Consider the following 24,409-nt stretch of genomic DNA (forward strand, 5'->3'; position numbering starts at 1 on the left):
CTGCTGTTGTTTTGTTTGGAACACTGAAGGTTGCTTTAATTGAGGTGTATAAAATGAGGAGTCAATGTAGGATGAACCTGAAAGATTCATGCAGTTGGAAGTCCTTTCAGGCACTCATCAATTGGGTTTTAAAGGACTTTAGCAAATTCATAATTGCTAACTAGGAACTTTATTTCAGAGGATGATGACAGGCACCTGGACAAATTCTTTTTATAAGAGAGTACTTAAGCATGATGTCTTTTCCTACTACACTCACCCATTTCAAAGATTCCATCCAACAGGCCTGCATTCAATCCCCACATTGTTTAAAGAATTACAGTCATATCCCTTTTCTAAGCTGGTTTTAATTGTAAAGCAAATCTAGTTGCTGGCATCATAAACAACTTTGATCAAATCTGCCTGTAACACTGGCCAAAAATCCATTCATATAAAGGACGTACATTATGTACTCAACTGCATTGTAACCAAAAATGTTAAATTATGGGATTGTAATGCCAATAAGGGGTTGGCTGTCTTTTTTCACACAGCCTGGTTGTTGTTGAACCCATCCAAAACAGTTCTAAAATGTAGACCAGAAACAAAGTCTGATTTTTAAATACCTTTCCAGTTATCTGTTTTTCTTGAAATAGAAGCATTAACAGGTTACAATAATTATCTTTACAATCTATAGCTAAGAACTCATATTTAAGCTTTCTTTGGCTTGAAACGTTATATCTCACACAAGGACCAAATTGCTGAAGCTCACCATCATGTTGGTTTTAATGGGCTGGATTGTCATTTTATTATCCTCTCACTGGTGAAGCTGGTTCCTTGATGGTCTCTTGCATAGCTGCTGGGGGCTGAACCTCCCATCCCCTGTGTTCACAGGCATCTTCCTCTTCCCATGATCTAGGTGTGGTGAGATTTTTTACACAACTGGATTGCGGAACCCTCAGATGAGGAAAGAATAGGGCTTCAGTGTAGACCGGGGCTTGAAGAACAAGATGAATAGGAGAAACTGAATTTTTTTTTTTAGCAACAAAGATATCAAGGGTCAAAGGTAGACAGTTGTTCAGCATTGGAGATACAAAGATTTGGAAAGTGGGCATTTGAAACCATCGTTCTAAATTAGTTGAGGATTCAGGGACAAACGTGTAAAGGAACTGAGGTTGGAATGCAAATACAGTGAACCATTTAGGTGAACTTGTTGAGGTCAATTTGTTAATAATTTAATATTATTAAAATGAATTTATGAGTTGTATGTATAACTATATAATGGGAAATATAACAATTCTTATTTTTAGCCAAAAAGTGGGGAACAAAATTAAGAAATTGAATATTGGGTGCTCTGACCTGTTTCTTAATTCCATATGTCTTTAGTGCATGGAAAGGAATGCATTTTATGTGATTTGTTGCTGACTTGGACACATTTGGCAACTTGATGTGTTTTGATACAGCAGTTTAAAAGTTCTACTCTTAATGCAACAGTCTGTTAGAAATAATATTTCGTGAAGTGTGGGAGTGGTTGTTTAACATAATGTAAAACTAAGAGAATTAATGGAAAGATTATTTTGACACATTGGCTGTTCTTAATGGAAGCAAAAATGCTGGCTGCTTCGTGGGAAGTGGGCTGCTGGTTAGTTTTATTCATAGTAATGAATGTCCTTCCTCTTGTGCAAAAGTAATAAAGGCATACAAAGTTAAGAATAGTCACGGGCAGCTATCATCATAAATTCTTAATTTGTTGATTATTTTGGCTGAAAGTTAGGATCTGATGCAGGACAGAATGAATAGAATTCTTACCTACACTGGGCATGATTCCCATTGAAGGTACTGTGGAGCTTGAAGTAAATTATGATTTAGAAAATTAATGATACCTGCATAAGAAAGAAGTCGGACAGTCAGCAATGGGGTGGGTAGCACAGTGTGTATTGCCATCTGACCTTCCCCATGTGTTGATGATTGCTGAGCTTGGTATCAGTTTCTGGAACTCATTTCGTAGTTTGGCAGGCTTGCCAATGATTGCTGAGAGCACATGTTGAGGTAGCAACTGGGCAGAGAACGGTGAGTGGATATCAGGTTGGGTGATCTTGCTCATTCCACCATTGAGATGAGGAAGTGGGGCATGCATTCTCAGGGGATTCTTTACCTTTGTCACACCAGTAATATATGTTATTTTCGTGCCAAGACTTCTTAAAAAGATCACCATCTTAAATGATCACCATCTTAAAGTCAATATCCAAAGATTGTACTCAACATATCCATTCCAGATTCCATTCATTGATTATAAGGTAGTAATGGAGAGTCAGCAAATAAAGACAAATGCAAACAATGAATTAAAAATATTCATATGTTATGTTCATTATTAAATATTAAATGCAATTTAGTACTAAAATCTAAATTATGATAAATATATATGGTCTTTAATATTCTGGGATTGATTCATTTTTAATTCTGATGACATTTTAAGAATTAAGTATAATTCCAATTTATATTCAGGAGGTTGGATACAAATGCAGATGAAAGGTTCTGATCTTCCAGTGTTGACTAATTTTCACAAATTCAGCGTAATCTTTTGAAACATGTTCATCAGGGTTTAAAGTATTTTTTAAAATTACCTCATGAAAAATTTAGTTCGAGGAATATTCTGCTTTTGATTATCAAACTGCTTTGTGAACTGAAAAATATATTCACCCTTCAGTCTGTTCACTTTATTCCACCTGCAATCCACTTCTCTTGAAACTACTGACTCCTATTGGTTTATTGCTCCAAAGATACCAGCTATCTGGTACCTTAGTCAATGAGCCATTCTTCATGAGTGAAATTAGGTACTGAGACTATCTGACAGGAGCTGAATGATCATTTTCATGCATTTGTATTTCTGAGAAGTGGATCACAGAGCAGCAAACAAAAATGAATTTCTTTGACATTTTTTAATGGAAATGAATTGCAGCACTCTGTTATCCAAGATTAGCCAACTCAACACCAAATAGGGGAAAAAAAATCTGCTGATTTAACTAAAGTGGGTAGCCAGTATCATTGATCTGAATGTCTCTGATTTCCATAAGGAAAAGTCAGGTCTTATTTCTACTTCTGAATCCTCATTATGGTGTCCTTTCCTAAACAGAAATATTGAGGCAGAGGAGGTATTGAATTGATAGATTTGTAGCCCCAACATAGATTTTAGCAGTTGACCTCATCACAACCTGCTAATTTGAGTATCTGCTTCCTGATCAGGTGAATAATGTATATCCAGTTTCATGATGTTCAGCTTTAGGTAATAGTCTCTCATGAGACATTTTATGAAATCCCTATAGACAATTATAGAAGTAACATCAATAGATGTTCGACTGTCCATTACAAAAAATTCAGTCAGGTTTGTAGGACGTGAACTTCCCTTTACAATCTATCCTTTCTGTCCCTGATCAGCTGAAAAATTTCCAGGTGTTCAATTGTTTTCTGCATAATTATAGACTTTAATAATATATTTTGACAGCAGGTATTTGCTTAATGGCATATAATTTCCTCCTCTCAGATAGCATATTAAAATATGATTAATGAGAATAGGCACCAAGGGTAAAAAGAAATGGACGAAGAATAGTGGGCAGGATTGTGTAGAGTTGGAATGGGCAACAAAACTGCAAATGCTGCGTAACTGAAATGGAAAGCATTTCATTCAACCTAATATTGGCTTCCATGTGAAACAATGACTTCTCTCTGTATTTCAGATGTGGAATCAATCATTTTCAATATTTTCTATAGGGTAGGATTAAAACTGATAAATAGTATTAAGGTATTTTTGTGAAACTCTGCTACCTTGAACAGAAATAATATATTAAATGTGATTGGTACTCTCACAAAAAGGGGAAATTATGAGCAGTGATGATTTATGGATTAATTTTGCTGACATTTGTAACATTCATCATACAACCCAAATCCTTTGCTAAATCTTTTGTTTCATTATTCTGTTATTGCTTGTCAAGGGTTTCATGAGAAATGCTGGCTCAGTCAGTATTTTTTTAGATCCTTTCTTATTGCAAATACAGACCATTTTAATTGCGAGGCTAATATTGCTTTTTTCCAAGCTACAGGATCAAAAGAATGATTGGGAAAACTGCTCACTGGGAATTCTGCCAAAGCAACACCCACGATGATCATTTCTTGCACTTTGCTCCAATTTATTTTACAGAATGCACTGATTCTCTTCTGAGCAGCTTAACCTCATAACTCTAGTACCCTAGATTCCATGAAACCCAGGATTTATAATCATATTGATTTGAAATGAAGCTTCTGAAATGTTGGTATAAAAAGTATTTACACAATTTTGATGTACCTAACTTTGAAAAGCAAATGAGGACAGATTGCAACAGATCAAGCTATTTTTTTCCCCGGATTATCAATTTTATGACAGAATTTCAACATCTGAGTTTATTTTTTATTCCAATTCTGAACCTATTTCCCTGCAGCCTTTTCCCATTGCTGTTCACTGAACAACCTTTCTTGCAAATTAGTTTTTTCAGCATGCTCTCTATGCTTCTGTCCTTTCTCACTCAAAAGGTAACAAACTGGAACTCTCTCCTCATAAACATGTGAATGGTGTGACAATTGTCTCTTTCAAGACTGATAAATAAATTATTGTCTGTGAAGAGATATGACGGTATTTGAAGTGCAGATTAGCTGTGATCTAATTGAATGGCGTAGCAGACTCAAGGGATGAAATGCATTCTGCTTGCCCTGTTTTTCAGCAATTTTATTCATTGATTTTTTTAACTTTCTTAAGTTTTTGTTGCTTTCTTGTTCTCACTTGACATTAACTTGCTTCGGTATCTTTTAAAATAAATTTCAGTACTATTTACTTGTATATCATATGCTCTCTATCCTTAACATCTAGTCTAAATTATACTTGTTTATCAGGCCCTTCTTAACCTCCAATTACAAAAAAAAATCTAAAACCAACTTGTTTTTTCTTTTTCCCCAGTTCTGACAAAGGGTCTTCAACCAGAAATGATAGCTCTGTTTCTCATTCCAAAGATGCTGCTTTTCTGTTTTTATTTCAGGTTTCCAGCATATGCAATTCTTGAAAAATTTTCACTCACTAAAAATCTTATATTGTTTTCTATTCTTATTACTATTGTAATCTTTTTTATTTGAAATATTGCCCTATTTTTACTGTATGTATTAATTCCAGAAATGTTTTAAACTATTTTCCAAATTGTGGCAATATTGCCAAATTCCAGCAGCTGGCACTGTTGATCTGAAAAAAATGCTGTCCTTCACAAATTCAAACCATCCTATTCTCATCACTACTTTTTTGCAGTGGTTTTAGAAATGCAAAATATAGCAAGGTCTGCCATATATCATCACATTTGAAAATGTAGTGTGAGGTGATTACATAATAATTGGTATCTAGTGTCACTCATCATTTGGGGAAATTATAGGCAGGTACCAGAAAACAAATGACTTGGAATAAAGAATTTCATTTTTACAAACACAGTGGCCCAGATCAGTGCCTCTGAAAGAAGAGCAGAAGCATCTTTGGCCCTCTGCAATGTACAGTGAGCTGTGGTCATCCTCCTGCTTTGCTTATGAATACGTACACTTATAAATACAAAATGATCAACGTGTATGATGGCATAGCCTTAACAAATGGTTGAACTGTTGGAACGTAACTGATAATTTGAAGATCATTGATGTTCATTATACCACTACATTCTTGGAAACCCGCAGCAATGGAATCATTAAATCTTTCTGCACAGAACAAGGCCATGCAACTTATCTTACTTTTAATAGCTCTTTGTTTGAGCTCTCCAATTAGTTCCACAACCTTGCTTTTTCTCCATGGCCCTGAAAAACATTTCATCACAAGATTTGTACTTTCCCCACTGGGTTAGTGTTTCTACCACCCTTTTAAGGCATTGCATTGCAGATAAGAACAAATCATGTGAAATAATCTTTATCCACATTTCTTCCATACGCAAGTGTTGAAAGATAAGTCAAGATGTCTGAATACCTCTGACCTCCTTCCACAATTTTCTAATATAGTTTTTATATGAAAACAAGTGTGTGCAACTCAAAATAATAATTTAAAAATGATTATTCTTACCTAGATTCTCACTCACTTTCTCCCAACTGTCTCGAATTGCCTTTGGCATCAGACTTTATACTGATGAATATTTTTAAATCTGCTCAGATAGCTCTGGGAATATTTACAAATATCTATTGTCATATATTTTTCCATTTGATCTAAGAGTTTTCATTAAACCACTGAGACTATTCTCCTTTCTGTAATATGTCTGCAAATAGGATTGGAATTAATAATAAGCTTACAGTGTTCTGGATGTATGTGTCAGGCACCCCTGAATGTTTAACTAGTTAGGGCGGTGAGTAGTTGCTCTATTCAGAAAAGGAATGACCCAGACGCAATGCACATAATGTTTTTTGTTAGCTGATCTCAAGCTCGTTGGTAGAAAGGGCACTACTATTGGCTTCTGCAGTACTATTTCAGTGAGAAATTCTACAAACTCCTTGTTTCTGGTATATTGGGCTTTGTTGTACTTACCTTTAGTCAACAGTTTCACAGGGAACTAATACTTGCCATTTTGCTTGTCTCTGAAGCCTGCACTATGAAAGGCATCATAAAACACTGCTTTGTGCTGCATTTACAGCAAAGCATAAATGAAAAATATTAATTTTAGTATGCATCATATCACACCCACAAATTTCCAGAAGTGTCCTCTTTTCCTTGATACTTGAACCTGTCCTGTGCCAGCAATGGTAACTTCTTCCAAATAAATGAATTTCTGACTCCATATACTGTCCATTTTGCGGATTATCTCTGTTGCATTGCCCACTTAAACTCCGTAGGCAATGGGGTGGAATTGGGAGGATGAAATCTAATGATTTGCTATAGTGTAATCAAACAAAAATAGTACTATCTAATTGTACAGTGAAGGAGAGAAATTGGAGTTGGGTGGAAAGCTATTTCCTGTCAAAAGCTGCAAATAAATCAAGAAGAATAAGGTGGTAATTTACCATAGACAGAGTCATATTTGTGACATCGAGAAATGCAATTTCAGTGCTATGGTGAAACACAAACTGGGACTGGATAGATTCAGAAATAAACAAGGAAAAGATCGGACTGAAGAGGTGTGAACACATTCAAGGATGGTGGATAGGAAAGAAAGATTGGAGATAGGGCAGTAACCTTCAAAGACAAGTGGGGTCTGGAGTGTAGTTTGATGAATAGTGCAATATTGCAGATTTGAAGTAAGGGTAACAATACTTGAGGAGAGGAAAGAATTAATAATATCTGCTGTTATTGGGTCCCGGAAAAGAAGCTGAGTTGTCAGTGGTTTGGTTAGAGTCAGATCAAATCAACAGAAGTTCATCTTTATGGATAAGGTAAGTGTGGAAAGAGCAAGAAAACTGATGGGATAGAACTGGTCTTGTGACTTCAGCATTAGGCAACCATGGGGAGTTTTGTTCCAGCAGAAAAAGGGGGAAGCAAGGAATGGCAAAAGCAGATGATTCGGATGTCAATTTTTTTGTTTAGCTCCTCAGACTTCTTGTTGGATTTTAGAAGATAGCTTGTGGTGGAGTAGAGAAGTGACCATGTGGAAAGGGAAACTAGGTTTTAAGTCAAAGATCAAAATTAAATTAGGTCACTAGTTTTACCAGTGATTGAGGTCATTGAGCTAAAACAAGCATCTGAATCCTTGGTAATTAGCGATGAAGAAGCTTTACTCTAACCATCAAGAGCTGAAAATCATTTAGAGAGTAAATTTGTTACTTTCCTGTAAATTATGAATTCAGTAGATTACATGTTAGAGGAAATTGATCAAATATTAGCATATTAGCCTACCCATCAGAAACAGAAACTGACCAGACGTGTGGATTTCAGTTGATTGTAGTCATAGAATAATAGAGCACGAAACAGGCCCTTCGGCTCAACTCCTCCATGTGGACCAAGATGCCCATCTAAGTTAGTCCCATTTGCCTGTGTTTGGCCCATACCCTTCTAAACCCTTCCTATCCATGTACCTGTCCAAGTGTCTTTTAAATGTTATTGTTGTTTCTGTTTCAACCACTTCAACAAGCAGCTCGTTCCACATATGCATCACCCTCTACATGAAGAAATTGCCCCTCAGGTCCCTTTTAAATCTTTCCCTTCTCACCTTAAACTGATGCCCTCCAGTTTTGGATTCCCTTTCCCTGGGAAAAAGACTATGCATTCACCCTATCTATGCCCCTCATGATTTTATACATCTCATTAAAGTTACCCCTCAGTCTCCTACACTCCAATGAATAAAGTCCTAGTGTGCCCAACCTCTCCCTGTAACTCAGGCCCTTGAGTTCTGGCAACATTCTCGTGAATCTTCTTTGCACTCTTTCCAGCTGAATGACATCTTTCCAATAGCAGAGTAACCAAAACTATACAAAATACTCCAGGTGTGGCCTCGCCAATGCCTTGTGCAACTGCAGCATAACATCCGAACTCCTATACCCAGTGCCCTGACTGATGTAGGCCAGTGTGCCAAATACCTTCTTTACAAACCTGTCTACCTGTGACGCCACCTTCAGGAAACTATGTACTTGTGCTCCAAGGTCCCTTTGTTCTTCAATACTCTGTTCTACAATACTCCCCAGGGTCCTACTGCTCACTGTTAGTCCTTCCCTGGCTTGATTTTCTAAAATGCGTCTCACACTTACCTGGATTGAATACTTTGCCATTCTTCGGCCCACTTATCAAGTTGATCAAGATCCCCTTGTAATTTTGATAACCTTCTTTACTGTCCATCTACTTTAGTGTCATCTGCAAACTTACTAACCATGCCTTGTTTATTCTCATCCAACTTATTTATATAAATGATGAACAATAGTGGGTCCAGCACTGATCACTGTGGCACACCACTAGTCACAGGCCTCTAGTCCAATAAACAATCTTCTACTATCATCCTCTGCTTCCTACCATCAAGCCAATTATGTATCCACTTAGCTAACTCTCCCTGGATTCCATGTGATTGATTTAACCTTCTAGACTAGCCTTCATTGCGTAACCTTGTTAAAGGCCTTGCTAAAGTCTCCTCTTCAACCTCCTCAAAAAACTCTTACAGATTTGTGAGATTTTCCACACACAAAACTGTGCAGACTATCCCTAATTAGTTCTCGTCTATCCAAATGCTGAGAGATCCTGTCCCTCAGAATCCCCTTCAGTAACATACCCACCACTAATGTTAGGCTCTGTAGTCTTGTAGTTCCCTGGCTTGTCTTTGCTGCCCTTCTTAGATAACGGTACAAGATTAGCCACTCTCCAGTCTTCCTGAATTTCACCTGTGGCTGAAGGTGATGCAAATATTTCTGCAAGGGCCTCTGCAATTTTTTCCTTAGCTTCCCACAAGGTCCGAGGATGCACTTGGTCAGGCCCTGGGGACTTATCCACTGTAATGTGGTTTAGGACTGCTAATACCTCATCTTTGTTAAATCGTAAATGGTCCAAGTCATCACAACCCATTTGTCTCAATTCCTCAGCTTCCATAATCTTCTCCACAGTAAAATCTGATGAGAAATATTCATTAAAAATCTCACCCATTTCCTGTGGCTCCACACAAAGATGGCCATGCTGATCTTTTAAGGAGACATAACCTCTCTCTAGCCACCCTTTTACTCTTGATATACCTATAGGATCTCTTGGGATTTTCCTTAACCTTGCTTGGCAAATCCATCTCCTGCCCTTTTTTTTGCTGAGACTCAGAGCTGGTCATGGTGCCACAGACCTGGCTGCTGCTGCTACCCTTTGAAAGGTCATCCTTCCCAACAGCATCTAAAGAGATATAGCTGTTACTGAGTGGAATGGCCACAAGGTAACCCAGCAATGTATGCCTACTCCCTTTACCTTTCCTGGTGGTCACCCAACTACCTGCAGCCTGCACCTTAGGTGTGACCACCTCACTATAACTGCTATCTATGATGCTCTCAGCATCCTGGATGATCCTGAGTGTGTCCAGTCCAGCTCCAGTTCCTTAATGTGGTCAGTCAGGAGCTGCAGCTGGCTGCACTTCCCACAGGTGTAATCACCAGGAACACTGGAATTTTCCCTGATCTCCCACGTCCTGCAGGAGGACCATACCACTGCCCTGACTGTAAAGTAACTAGGTGCAAAAAAGTTGGCAGCAATTAAGAACATTAGAGTTGAAATGAAGCAAAACACAGTTACATCTGGCAACCACTGTAAGAACTTGGTCTCCCAGCAAATTTAACCCAAAACACTCAGAAGGACCCAGGAGACACAATATCATGAAGGGCAATAAGCATTTGTAAAAACTACTGCTACAGCCTGCATGATGGAAAGAACAATTAATGTTCCTGCTCCGTAAATGTCAGGTATTGACTACCTTCAACAATAAAGCATTTAGCCATCTGTTCTTGATATTCAATTGCATTACCATTACTCAGTCCCCAGCATTAACTTTCCTGGGTAACTCTTAATTGTACCAGCCACATTAATACTGTGGCTACAAAAGCAGGTCAGAAACTAGATTTTCTGTGGCAAATGACCCAGGCCCAAACTCCCCAAAGCCCTTTCCACCATCTACAAAGCACACCAGGAGTGTGGTAGAATACTCACCACTTGCCTGAATGAGTGTAGCCCAACAACTCAAGAAGCTTGACACCACAGCTATGCTTGACTGCACCACATCCTCTACCAGTGCACCACATTCACAATGTTTGTTAGCTACAGGATATGTTGCTGCACCTAGTAAGAGGCTCCTTTGAAATCACTTCCCAAACCCATTGCCTCTGCTATCCAGAATTGGTGCATGGGAACACCACCAACTCTTAAACTCCACTCTAAGTCACTCCATTCAGGTTGAAGTCACCATAGGAAATATGGGTCTGGTCACTGCACTGTCAGCAGGATGTGATTGCATTGGAGAGGGCATGGAGGAGATTCATCAAGATGATGTCTGGATTGTAGCATTTCTGTTATATGGAGAGATTGGATAGGTTGGCTTTGTTTTTCCAGGAGCAGAGGAGACTAAGGATGACCTGATAGATTCATATAAGATTATGAGAGGAATAGATAAGGTAGATAGTAAAAATCTTTTTTCCCATTGTGGGATTATCTAAAGCATGAGGGCATAGGTTTAAAGTAAGAGGTAGGAAGTTTAGAGGGGATCTAAGGGGAATTTTTTCACTCAGAAGATGGTTGGGGTCTGGAATGTACTGCCTGAGGAGTAGTGGAAGCAAATACTTTCTCAGAGTTTAAGAAGCATCCAGATAAGAATCACCAAGGTACAGAAGGCTACAGTCCATATGCAGGTAAATAGGATTAGTGTGGATAGTTACAATAGATGGCATGGACATGGAGGGACAAAGGGCCTGCTTCTGTGCTGTATGACTCCATGGCCATCCTAACTTCGAGGTAAGTCATCATCACTTCATCATGCTGGGTCCTGATGCTGGAACTTTCCCAATAGCACTGAGGGAGATTATTCACCAGATTTAAGAAGGCACCTTACCATGACCTTGTCAAAGGTAATTAGAGTTGGCCAAAAAATGCTAACCTTATCACTGATGCCCATATCCCAAAAATGAATTTAAAATAATTATAAGTAGTTGTCAAGATAAAAACATTGAATTGTTTCTGAAACAAATTTGTGACCTCAAAATCTTCCTGAGTGAATTGCACTGGTTCAAAGGGTAATTTTCAAGTGTAATTATCTTGACCTTTCGACAAATGCAAAGAAAAGAGAAATACAGAATCTGGGAGGAAAATCATATAAAATAGAATTATTTGTCTGATGAATGAGAGTTTAATTCTTCTTCTGCTTAGTTGGAAAGTGCAAGATAACCCAATGTGGATTGATGGATAAAAATCACTCTTCCTTAAGATCCTTACATTTTTCACAATCTGAGAGGAAATATCTGATTTTCCCAGTGGTGTAATTGAAATTGAGAATTGGTCCATTAGGGACCATAACTACCAGTTTGCCAACATCAATACATAAATTTTATATTTGTTTTACAAAAAGAATTACATTCAGTCATAGGGAACAAAGAATTTCTGAATGTATGATTTATCTTTTAATATATTTGTTTGATCATCAGCTTCAAAGTTCACTTAGCTGAATGAATCATCATAGTACTTCTGAGATCAGAAAGCATTTTACGCTGATGATGCATTGAATGTCCTTAGTTCACATTGTAACTTGAAATTTAATCTCTGATTTGTTTTGCTTCATCGGTTTCTTAACCAACATTCCTGTCTCTGATTCCAAGAGAGTTTAACCCTTGATCTAATTGTAAAGAAAGTACTAAGTTGAAAGTTCTGGATTTGTGATTTATTTGAACAGGCACTAGAATTTCTAATTCATTTATACGGAAGGGAAAGTTAAGTGAGTGAGTGCTTCATGTGACTGAAAGTAGGGGAAGCAATTAATTCTTTTGTAGCTTTCATTGTTGAGGATGTTCCCACTCTGAAAACTAAATTGGGAATTGCTAAAACTATTGAAGAAAGAAAGAAAAAGAAACTTTAGATAAAAGAGACAGATGTGATGGTATTTTAGTAACTACCACTATCATGGAAGTCTATAATAAAAGTAATTTCTTCTTCAAAGTCATCAAAAAATCAGATTCATGTCATATAGACCTCCTCTTTTAGTTGTTGAGCTAAGTTGTTAAAAAAAAACTATGCCAATGGCAAACTGAAGGATTAAAAGTTCAAGGGACCTTGGACCTAAAGTCCTATGAGGTGGGTTCAAATGGTTGGATTTGAGGAAAAGGTTGTTGCAAAACAATTGGCATGACAGGGCTAATGCTATACAGCTGGTTAACGATGTGATGGCTATTGAAGGGGCTGAAAGACTAAGTGCAGATTTCATTGTATTTAATGCTCTTTTAATTAAAAAAATGATGCAGTGAGTTTTGCACAATGAACTGAGAGTGTGTTCAGCTTCAGCACATCACAACAAAGTTCCCTCTTCCGGTGTCATTCAGGATTTATTGGACCCCCACCACTCTTTAACAATGTGTGTGGTGGACTTTAACAGGCCTATATCTGCAGTTATATTGAAGGCACTGGTAAGACAATATAACTATTCTGACAATTACGATCTATTTAGAAAGTGCCTCTTTAACATTTTGCTCTCTAGAATTTGTTGAACTTTCAGTTGTAGTGTGAATTGCTGACTTTTGGCAGTTGGGAAAACATCATAAAATGAATAATAAGTAAATGCTTATTTTTATTTGAGTTTGAAAATTAATTTGATGCCTTTTTTATCATTACCAAAAAAATAACAAATTTCTTGGGGGAGCTGAGATGCTTTATAACGAATGCAGATACACTCAAAGGAAAAGTAAAATATTTACTGCAAGTGGCAAATTGATCATTTCAAAGCCTTGTGTTTCTGGGAGGTAAATCAAATTGTTTGACGTTGACAATAATTCCAGCAATTGGACCAGAATAAGAACTTAATAACTCTGAGAGGCAATTAAATTAGTAGATGACTGATACTTCATGTGGTTCAGTTAGGACTTTTAAAAAAATGTTAAAAATTGATTTTAATTTTAAAAGTAAGGATTGAGTATAAAGAACTGTTTTAGCCACAACTGGAGTATTGTCCCATTCTGGGTGCCACACTTTTAAAAAGATGTAAAAACAGAAAATGCTAGAAACACTAAGCAGGTCAGGCAGCAATGGTAGAAAGGGAAACAGAGTTAACATTTCAGGTTGAAGACTCTTTGTCAGCTTTTTACTTTAAAAAGATGAAAAGGCTTTAACAAGGTACATAAGAGACTAACTAAAATTATTCTAGGGATGAGGAACTTCAGCTATGCTAATTGACTGGAGAAGTTGTTTTTTTCCTGCTTGGAACAGAGGAGGTTTCAAGTGAATCTGATGTAGACAGTAGATAGAGAGAAACGGTTCCCATTATTGGAAGGGGCAAGAAGCATGGGAGAGAGAATAAAGGTGATTGGCAAAAAGAACTAAAAGTGACATGAAGATAAATTTCTTAAGCAGGGAGTCAATAGGGGCTGGAATGCACTGTCAGAGTTCTAGTGGAGGCAGATTTAATTATAGTGTTCAAAAGAAAGCTGGTAATGTATCATAGAAAAGGAATATAGAAACATAGAACAGTATAGCGCAGGAAAAATACCCTTCAGCCCACAATGTCTGTCAACCGCAATGCCAATTTAAACTGCACATCTGCCTGCACATGGTCTATATTTCCAATCCATGTCTGTTCCTGCACCTGTCTAGATGCCTCTTAAACGTTACTATCATATCTGATTCCACCACCTCCCCTCGCATTGCATTCCAGGCACCCACCACTGTCTGCATAAACAAAAAACTTGCTTTGTAAATCTCCATTAAACTTTCCCTCTCTCACCTGAAATCTATGTCCTCTAGTATTTGACCTTTCCACTGGGAAAAAGACTCTGACTACCTATGCTATCCATGCCTCTCATAATTTTATAAACTGATAGGTCTCCTCTCAACCTCCGATGCTCCAGAAAAAACAACCCAAATTTGTCCAACCATACCATACAGCTCATACCCTCTAATCCAGACAGCAACCTGATAAATTTCTTCTGCACCCTTTCCAAAGCCTTCACGTCCTTCCTGTAATGGGGTGACCAGAATTGCACAGAATACTCCAAGTGCAGCCTAACCAAAGTTTTGTAAAGCTGCAACATGACTTCCTGGCTCTTATACTCAGTGCCCCGACCAATAAAGGCGAGCATACTCTATACCTTCTTTACCACCTGTTGCCATTTTCAGGGAACCTCAAAATCATCCTGTACATTCAAGGGCCCTGCCATTTACTGTATAGTTCCCTCCTGCATTTGACCTCCCAAAATGCGTCACCTAACACTCGTCCAGATTAAAATCATCTGCCATTTCTCCATCCAATTTTCCAACTGATCTGTATCCTGTTGTATCTTTGATAAAGTAAAAATCAAACTTGCTTTCTGAACAGAAAGTATAACTTTTGCATTTATTTGTCAGGTTTCTTTGTACCTTCCAAAATATTTTAATCTCAATAAAGTAGTTTTAAAATTGAAGGTAAATGCACCAACCTATTTCCATACAGCAAGGTCCATAACAGCGAGAACCCAAAGAACATGGCATGAACTGTATCACACTGCACAAGTCTTACAACATATAGTAAGTGCCTAACATCTAAAATATTGTGCATACATTTATTCCAGGTGGGAAATGAGCCACCCACCATGGTGCTTTTGCTCCTCCATTGACTAAATTTGCAATATCTCTTGTCATCCTAGGTTCCTGAACCTTGCGATCCTTGTCTTTCTTCCTCACTGGAACATGTTGGTCCTGAATTCTGACCAGCTGGCCTTTAAATTACTCCCACATATCAAATGTGGACAATATCCTGACAGAAAGAAAAGAATTAGAAGAGATTTTAGAAAGGGTTGTTGGGGGGGGGGGGGGGGGTGGAAATGGATCTTCTTACAACCTGTGCCGTAAGCAATCTGTGGTTCTGATTCTGTCAGGGAGATGAAACCATTTTCAGTCTAAGTAATTCAGAAACAGTAAATCTTTTACAATATCTCTATATCTCTTCAGCACTTTGTATCATATCAACATTACAATAGAAGATGCTTAAAAATGCACAAAAACTGAAAAAAAACAAGGAGAGGCAGACTTAGAAGCATAGAAATTGAAGAAGCACGCTGAGTAGAGGAGACAGTGTTAAGAATTGCAAATAAATGCAGTTTTAATTGGTCTGCTTCTGATATTGAATTGTAAGGTATTGGGCAGGTATCACACTTGTGAAAGCTTTTTTCCCAATCCTGCTGAAATCCTCTATTTTGTCCACAAGTTCCCATTCCCAGATTTTAGAGCTACCTCCAGACTTTCTGATACCATTCTCTACCAGATCTCTGGGATCATTACTGCGATCCTAGTAGCTTCCTCAGGGATTTTTAAATCTTCCTCATCATTATTTCCAAATTACTCTCACTGGAGCCCAAGAAATTTCCATTGATGCACCACCCTGTTTTTAGACATCATCACATTTGAGTTGAGAGGGACAGAAGGTTGGAATATTCATGCTGGTTATTCAGTAGAGGAGAATAGGTGCAGTATTAGGGAAGAGTGTTGCTCAGAGATTTTGTATTTGCATTTAAATAGTGGCCTTCTTGAAACATAAACACCTTTGTAAAAGAGCTAGTGACTGCTGAGAGATGTGAAAATCTGTCTCAGCTGATCTATTAATTTTCTTAATTTAGTATGACTATCTATCCTTTGGAGTCTCCCTAGATGGCCAGGTCACAAAATTGCTATGTTCATTCTGCAAAACAGACAGTGCCAGATCAAAATGGTATACCTAACAGCATGTGTCTCTGCAGGCAACAATTTAACCATGCCACTAGGAATATTTTCACTCCACTTAGACTGAAATAATGCCCTGAGAGCGATTTTGATGGCATTCTCAACAGATACTGGCTCTTTTATAATGATGTCTGGATTTCAGTAAGATCTCCAAGCAATGCTCTTCCCTATTACTGCACCAGTGACTGTTCCATTAGATAGATAACTTGTATGTTATAACCCTCCTTTTCTCGCAACTCAAAACTTATGTTTGAAATTAAGGTGGTACTTCAGAAGAACATCCAGTGGTTGTAGTGGGGGTGATTTGGAAGCATAGAAAGGGAGGTCAAAAATCTTTGGGAAGCCATTGGGGGTTCTGGTGTTGCGGCATAACTTATGCTATGAAAATGCTGCCTCCAAGATAGAATGGATTCCAGAGCATAATTGTTGACGAATAATTAAATTTATGTATTATCTTTGTTTTTTAAATTTCGCACAGGTAAGAAGTCGTCCCATGTCTGAAAGGCTTTGCAGACTTCTTTAAATTTAGTTCTCTCTCAGAAGTGCTGTTGTGTGTGAATACAATTTCAAATTATGTACAGACCAAGAAGCACATCCCTATTTCCTCTTCAAATTATTTGTGGGGCTTTGTCCTGTATACATAGAGCCAGCTGTAGATATACATTCCTTAAGCACTCATTTTCGATGATGTAGGCTTGAGATAAAATAAGAGGTTTCATTTAGGTTTCCACAACTAATCCGTCAGAGGATGGGAACTTCAGCAAAAGCCTATTGAAGTACTCCATTTATTTAAGCATTCCTTTGAAGTGAGAATTGTACTCACTGATCTCATGGGTTTTTGAATTCTGAATAAATTCCAGGGATCAACTGAGGCAGATTTTCACATGTTTTAGCAGCCACTGGCTTTTTTACAATAGTGCTTGGCTTTCAGGAAGGCCACTGTTGAAATGGAAATACAAGATGACAGCAAGGTGGCTATGAGGGTTTGGGTTTGAGAAATTCTTCAGCAATGAGCATTATTTTTATTAAACAGAAAGCCTATTATTTTTCTTTGTTGTTACACATTAGTACAGAAATTGTAGGTTTTACTACAGGTATAGTGTCTAAAAAAATTAGATGCAGAATTGGGTTTGCAATATAACACAAGAAAGAAACTTCTGGAAGAACTCGTGGCCTCAGACAGCATTTGTAGAGGGAAATAGGCAGTCGACGTTTGGGTGGAGACCCTTCATCTGGATTGAAAGAGTTGAGGAGAGATAACCTGTATTGGTGAGAGGAAGGCGTAGGACAAATGCTGGCAAGTGATAGGTGGATCCAAGTGAGAAGGGGTGATTGGCAGAAGGAAGAGTGGAAATAGTGATAGAGGCTGGGAGATGATAGGTGGAGGCAACAAAGAGCTGTAGATGATGGAACCTGATAGGAAAGGAAGGTGGAGCATAGAACCAAGTAATGGAGGTGGGATGGGCAGAGGGGAACAGTGAGGGGAGGGGACCCAGTGGGAAGAATATGTGGGTGATGGCTCGATGGAGTAGGTGGAGGAGGAGGAGAAAGAAACAGGGTGATCTGGGTTGGTGGGGGTTGTTGGGTGTGTGTAGACTAGGAAGAGAGAGAAAGGGACAGGGGGGAGCAATTTAACTGAATTCATTGTTCATGCCATTGGGTTATAGACTATGAGGTACTGCTCCTCTAGTTTGAGTTTGGCTTCACCCTGGCAGTGGAGGAGGCCGAGGACCAACAGGTCATTGTGGGAATGAGGAGGGGAGTTAAAATGGCTTGCAACCAGGAGCTCCAGGTGGCCATGGCAGACAAAGTGCAGGTGCTCAGCAAAGCAGTGGCCTAGTCTGTGCTTGGTCTCACTGATGTTGACGAGGCCACATCAAGAGCACTGAATGCAATAAACAAAGTTGGAGGAGGGGCATGTGAATCTCTGCCTCACCTGGTATGGCTGTTTGGGTCCCTGGATGGTGGTGAGGGAAGAGGTGTAGGGCCAGATGTTACATTACCTATGGTTGAAGGGGAAAGTGCCTGGGGAGGGAGAGGGATGGATGGGGAAGGATGAATGGATCAGGGAGTGGTCCCTGTGAAAAGCAGAAAGGGATGGGGAGGGGAAGATGTGATTGTTGGTGGGATCACGTTGTAGCTGATGGACATGTTGAAGAATGAGGTGCTGGGCTTGTGCAGTGAAAGGTAAGGATGAAGGGAACTCTATCTCTGTTCTGTCTGGGGGTAGGTGGCATGAGAACAGTAGGGGAAATGGAGGAGATGCGGAGAGGGCTCCATCAACCACAGTGTGGGGGTGGGGGAAGCCCTATTTCCTGAACATCTCAGATGCCCAGGAGTGGAAGGCCTCATCTCTAGAACATGCAGCAGAGATGGAGAAACTGAGAAAGGAATGGTGTCCTTACAACGGATAGTGTCAAAAGAAGTGTATTCTAGGTAGCTGTGGACTGAGTGGGTTTGTAGTAAATGTCAGTGGATAATTTGTTTCCTGATATTGAGACAGAGAGATCAAGAAAGGGGAGAAAGGTGTTGGAAATGGTCCACACAAGAGATTCTGCAGATGCTGGAATCTGGAGCAACAGATACAAAATGCTGGAGGAACTCAGCAGGTCAGGTGGCATCTATGGAGGGAAGTAAGTGAATTTGAGGGCAGGGTGGAAGTTGATAGTGAAGTTGATTAAATTGGCGAGTTGCACATGGGTGGAGGATTCGAGGTAATGGAGAAAGATTTGGAGTAATGCCAGAGTAGGTTTGAAACAAAGGCTACTCCATGTAGCCAACGAAAAGGCAAGTGTAGCTGGGGCTCATGCAGATGCCCATGGCTACACCTTTGATTTGTAGAAAGTGTGAAGAATCAGAAGAGAAGTTGTTCAGGGTAAGCACAAGTTTCGCCAGGTGAAGTAGAGTGTTAGTAGAGGGGCATTGGTTGGATCTATGTTCTAGAAAGAAACGGAAAGCCTTAAGGCCTTCCTGATGGTGAATGTAAGTGTATAGGGACTGGATGTCCATGGTGAAGATGAGGCGGTGGGGGCCAAGGAATTGGAAGATGTTAAAATGATGGAGAGCATGTGAGGTGTCCCAGATGTAGGTGGGAAGAGACTGGATAAGGAGGAGGAAGGGGATGAGGTATAAGTTCAGTAGTGCAAGAGCAGGCAAAAGCAGTGGGCCTACCATGGAAGTCATGATTGTGAAGCTTGGGTAGGAGATAGAAATGGGCAGTATGGGGTTTGGGAACTATCAGGTTGGAGGCTGTAGAGGGGAGATTTGCAATAGTTTAGGCCAAATTTCATTCTGTGCTCTGGTTTAATGATATGTTGGCAAAAGAAATTTGTGCTTTTTATTCCTTTCCTTATTATCTAAATGGGTGTACCATGTATGATTTTCTGATTGACTAACCTGACTGATGGATGAAGGCTTATAATGCAATACATTACCAAGGCTGAAAAATAATAAAGGGTGGAAGAAAAGGGGTAGCCTTGCAACTCCAGCAACCTGGGCTCGATCCTTACCTCCAGTGCTGGAGTTTGCATGTTCTCTCTGTGGCTTTTCCCCCTGGGTGTTCTGTTTCCTCCCACATCCCAAATACATATGGGTTGGTAGGTTAATTGGCAACTGTAGATTGTCCCTAGGTGTAGGTGAGTGATAGAATCTGGTTGGAGTTGATGGGAATGTATTGAAGAAGAAAATGGGATTAGTGTAAATGGGCACTTGGTGGTCAGCATGGACTTGGTGGGCCCCAAGGACCTCTTTCAATGCTGTATTACTCTATAAAAAGGTGAACAGGATGTTGTGATTAAATGATGACAAGTTTTTAACTTAAATTGTGCAATCAGATCAGATTGACTATTTGGTGCTGTAATGGATTATGCCAAAGAATAATAGGTTCATGCTTGTGGTTTTCCATCAGTGAACCATTGATGTTACTACAGCTGAATATCTAAGATACTTACTGGTATTGGTTTATTATTGTCATGTGTACCAAGATACAGTGAAAAACTATGTTCGTGTGCCATCCAGGTTGATCATGCCATACATAAGTATATTGAAGTAGTAAAAAGAAAACACAATGCAGAATATAGTATTGCAGCTACAGAGAAAGTACAGTGCAGGTAAACATATAAAGTGCAAGGGTCATGATGAGGTAGACTGGGAGATCAAGAGTTCATCTTGATCATATTGGTAATTGAAGCCATCTCGCAAAGAGTCACCATGCTTCAGTGCCACCTTGGAGCTCACCCTCCAGAGGTCTGTTCAAGAGTTTGACAACAATGGGATAGAAACTGTTCCTGAGTCCAGTGGTACGTACTTTCAAGCTTTTGCATCTTCTGCCCAATGGGAGAAAAAAGAATGACTGGGATGGGAGGTGTCCTTGATTATGTTGGCTGCTTTCCCAACACAGTGGGAAGTGTAGACAGAGTCAGTGGAGGGAAGGCTGGTTTGCATGACTGGGCTGCATTCACAACTTCCTGCAATTTCTTGCGGTCTTGGGCAAAGCAGTGCCATGCCAAGCTGTGATGCATCCGGTTTGGATGTTTTCTATGGTGCATCTGTAAAAATTGGTAAGAGTCATTGGGGATGTACCAAATTTCCTTAGCCTTCTAAGGAAGTAGAGGCACAGGTGTGCTCTGTTTGCCCGAGCATCAAAGTGGCTGGACTAGGACCAATTATTGGTGACATTTACATCTAGGAACTTGAAGCTCTCAACCGTCTCCACCTCAGCACTATTGATACAGACCCCACCCCATTTCCTGAAGTCAATGAACAGCTCCTTCCTTTTGCTGACATTAAGGAAGAGGTAGATGTCTTGATACCATGCCGCTAGGCTCCCTATCTCTTTCCTGTACTCCGCTTGTCATTGTTTGAGATCCGGCCCACTACGGTGGTGTCACCTACAAACTTGTAAATGGAGTTAGAGCAGAATTTGGCCATACAGTCGTGAGTGTTAGGGAGTGTAGTAAGGGGCTGAGGATGTAGCCTTGCGGGGCACCGGTGTTGAGGATAATCACGGAGGAGGTGTTGTTGCCTGTTCTTACTGATTGTGGTCTGTCGGTCAGGAAGTCAAGGATCCAGCTGCAGAGTGGGGTGCAGAGTCCAAGGTCCAGGAGTTTGGAGATGAGTTTGGAATTATGATGTTGAAGGCAGAACTATAGTCAACTAAAGTCTGACATAGGTGTCTTTGTTATCTGGAGGTTCTAGAGATGTTCAGGGCCAGGGAGATGGCATCCGCTGTGGACCTGTTTCAGCGTAGGCGAATTGCAGTGGGTCGAGGTTGTCTGGGAGGCTGGAGTTGATGTGTGCCATGACCAGCCTTTTGAAGCACTTCATGATGGTGGATGTCAGAGCCACCGGGTGGTAGTCGTTAAGGCACATTACCTTGTTTTTCATTGGCACTGGGATGATAGTGGTCTTCTTAAAGCAAGTGGGAACCTCAGAATGGAGTTGGTAGAGGTTAGAGAGATTCCCGCAAGCTGGTCCACACAGGATCTAAGGACACAGCCGAGAACTCCACCCGGGCCAGTTGCTTTCTGAGGGTTTAGTCTCAGGAAGGCCGATCTGATGTCTGAGACGGTGGACTGATTGGAGGTTAGGTACTTCCCACAGAAAAAAAGGGAAAAGAATTTGAAAAAATCTCGGTCATTCTTGTTAAGTAGAAATAGCCCATGTCTAAAATAATGGGTTGTTCTCCTAACATTGGCATGAAAAGACATTAAAACCATTCCTGTTTAAGCAGGTCCTTTGGCCCACCATGTTCATGCTGACTGTCAAGTATCCATCTACACTAATCCCATTTTGGTCTGTAACCTTCTATGCCCTGGCAATTCAAGTGCTTGTCCAGATACTTCTTAAATGTTGTGAGACTGCCTGCCTCCACCACACTGTCAGGCAATGCACCCCTTTCTTGTGAAAAACATTTCCTCAGATCCCCTGTAACCCTCTTATTCTTTACCTCAAACCCCTATGCCCCTACTTTGAGCCATCATTATGGGGAAAAGTTTCCGATTATCTACCCTATCTCTGCCCCAAATAATTTTGTATCCCTCTATCAGTCTCCCCTTGGCCTTTTCTGCTCCATGGTAAACAATCCTAGCTTGTCCAGTCTCTCCCCATAACTGAAATGTTCCATCTCAGGCAACATCCTCTGCACCCTCTCCAGTGCAATCACATTCTTCTTATAGTGTGAGGAACAGAACTGCACACAATACTCCAGCTATTAATTCTGAAATATTTCTCCAGATAAATGATCAAAGGTAAATGACCTGACATGAATGATCTTCCATGTTAGAACAGAAAGGGTTGGCCAGTCTAGCTCCTTTTTCCATAAAGGCTTATAGTTTCCCTTCATCCCACTTCACCAACCTTTCTCCAGTAATAAGTCATTAGCATTATGAAGAATGAGATCACAATGATAATTTTTTTTTTAGCTGCTGCAGTTTTCGTTATACTGTGCCTTTAATGATTTTTGTGCTAAGTGGCTAGGCCAACACTGTGTAGTTGTAAATTGTCTTTTAAAGTTGTCTGTGACATAATTATTTTAGATTTATGAAGGAACTTTAAGCAGTTTAATTGAAGGTTATGTTATATTACTTTGGAGTTGGAGGATTGACAGGGATGTAGCCCTCTGTCATAATTTGATTGGATATGTTCAGTTCTGAAATATTGCCAAACCATCCAAAGGCACTTTCATACTACAAGCCAAAAGCATTGCATGGTTCTTTTGCTATCAACTGCACTTCGAAATGTGGTATGCATTAACTTAGTTTGAGCAGCAGCAGAGATTTACTTCCTTGGCAGATCTTTTAAATGGCTATCCAATTCCTTGATTTTAACCTGAGTCCAGGCGGTTATTGTGGATGAAAATGAACGTTGGAGGGGGTGGGGTTTCACTGGGGAACTGCTATTTCAATGTCTTCATGGATAAAGGCACAACCAACTAAGAGGAGCGATAAGATCCCAGTTTCAAACATTAGTCTGTTCTGAGTTAGCTGATTATCACCTGACCCATAAATGGAACAGTGAAATTAGTCTCTATGCCCTCTGGTGTGTGGAGTCAATTTGGCTCTTACTCTTAATGAATGTCTAGTATCTTTTGCAGAGATCTGTATGCATGAGCACACGGAGTTGGGTAAAGTACACATTGATTGAAGGGTTGAAGTCTCCACTTCAAGAGTTCAAGGGATGAACTCTTAATCTCACAATCTACCTCATTGTGGCCCTTGCACCTTATTTGTCTACCTGCACTGCACTTTCTCTGTAACTGCAACATTATATTCTGTTCCTTTGGTACTACCTCAATGTACTTATGTATGGAATGGTCTGTGTGGATGGCATGCAAACAAAGCTTTTCGCTGTACCTCAGAGCGTGTGACAATAATAATCCAATTACCATTTACCAATTAAAAATACACTGTGTTTCTCTGTGACTGCTTCGACACTGAGATTTGCTGGAGACTCAGATGTCTGGGTCATCTGAATGTTCTCCCTAGTTTAGACAGACATTTCCAGTGGGGAAGCATGAAGTACCAACAAGGAGCAACAAACAACATATTCTGTCAAGTTTCAGCTGACCAAGGAACAAATGTTGGGGGACCAGAGAGTGGCAGGGAATCAATTACCCTCAACAATGCAATCATAACTTGCACTTTTATATGCCTTTAACATGGCAATACATAACAAAGGAATCTATAGCAGCTTTTATCATCAAAATTTGAATCAAAAACCATGGGAGAAGATATTAAGATAATTTGATCAAAGAGAGAAGCTTTATGAAGGGCAGAAACATAGAGCCTTGGGAAGTTTTCAGTGTGTTTAGCTGAAATCTGGCTGCCAGTTGAAAGAGAAAGGAAAATGATCATGCACCTTAGGATAAAATACACTGATCTTGGAAATTGGAGGGATGTAAAAGGTTACAGGGATGTGGTTGGAAGGGCTGGATGGTGGCAAGATTGTGGAGGGAATTGAAATGTGTTGATGAACCTGGAGCAAATATTGGCTGCGGGTGATGAGTGAATGATAACTGCAGAGGGTAGTGGTTGGTCAGGTCAGTGGTTTTCATCAGTTTTGAAATGTTAA

General features: G+C 39.7%; 1 protein-coding gene across 3 annotated transcripts in view; it reads left to right on the plus strand.

Moving 5' to 3' along the window:
• LOC127586941 (ADP-ribose glycohydrolase MACROD1-like) overlaps window positions 1–24,409 on the plus strand; it is a 734,082-nt gene that overhangs the window by 25,596 nt on the left and 684,077 nt on the right. The window lies entirely within an intron of this gene.

Source organism: Pristis pectinata, chromosome 38 (assembly GCF_009764475.1).
Source record: "Pristis pectinata isolate sPriPec2 chromosome 38, sPriPec2.1.pri, whole genome shotgun sequence".
Classification (NCBI taxonomy): domain Eukaryota; kingdom Metazoa; phylum Chordata; class Chondrichthyes; order Rhinopristiformes; family Pristidae; genus Pristis; species Pristis pectinata.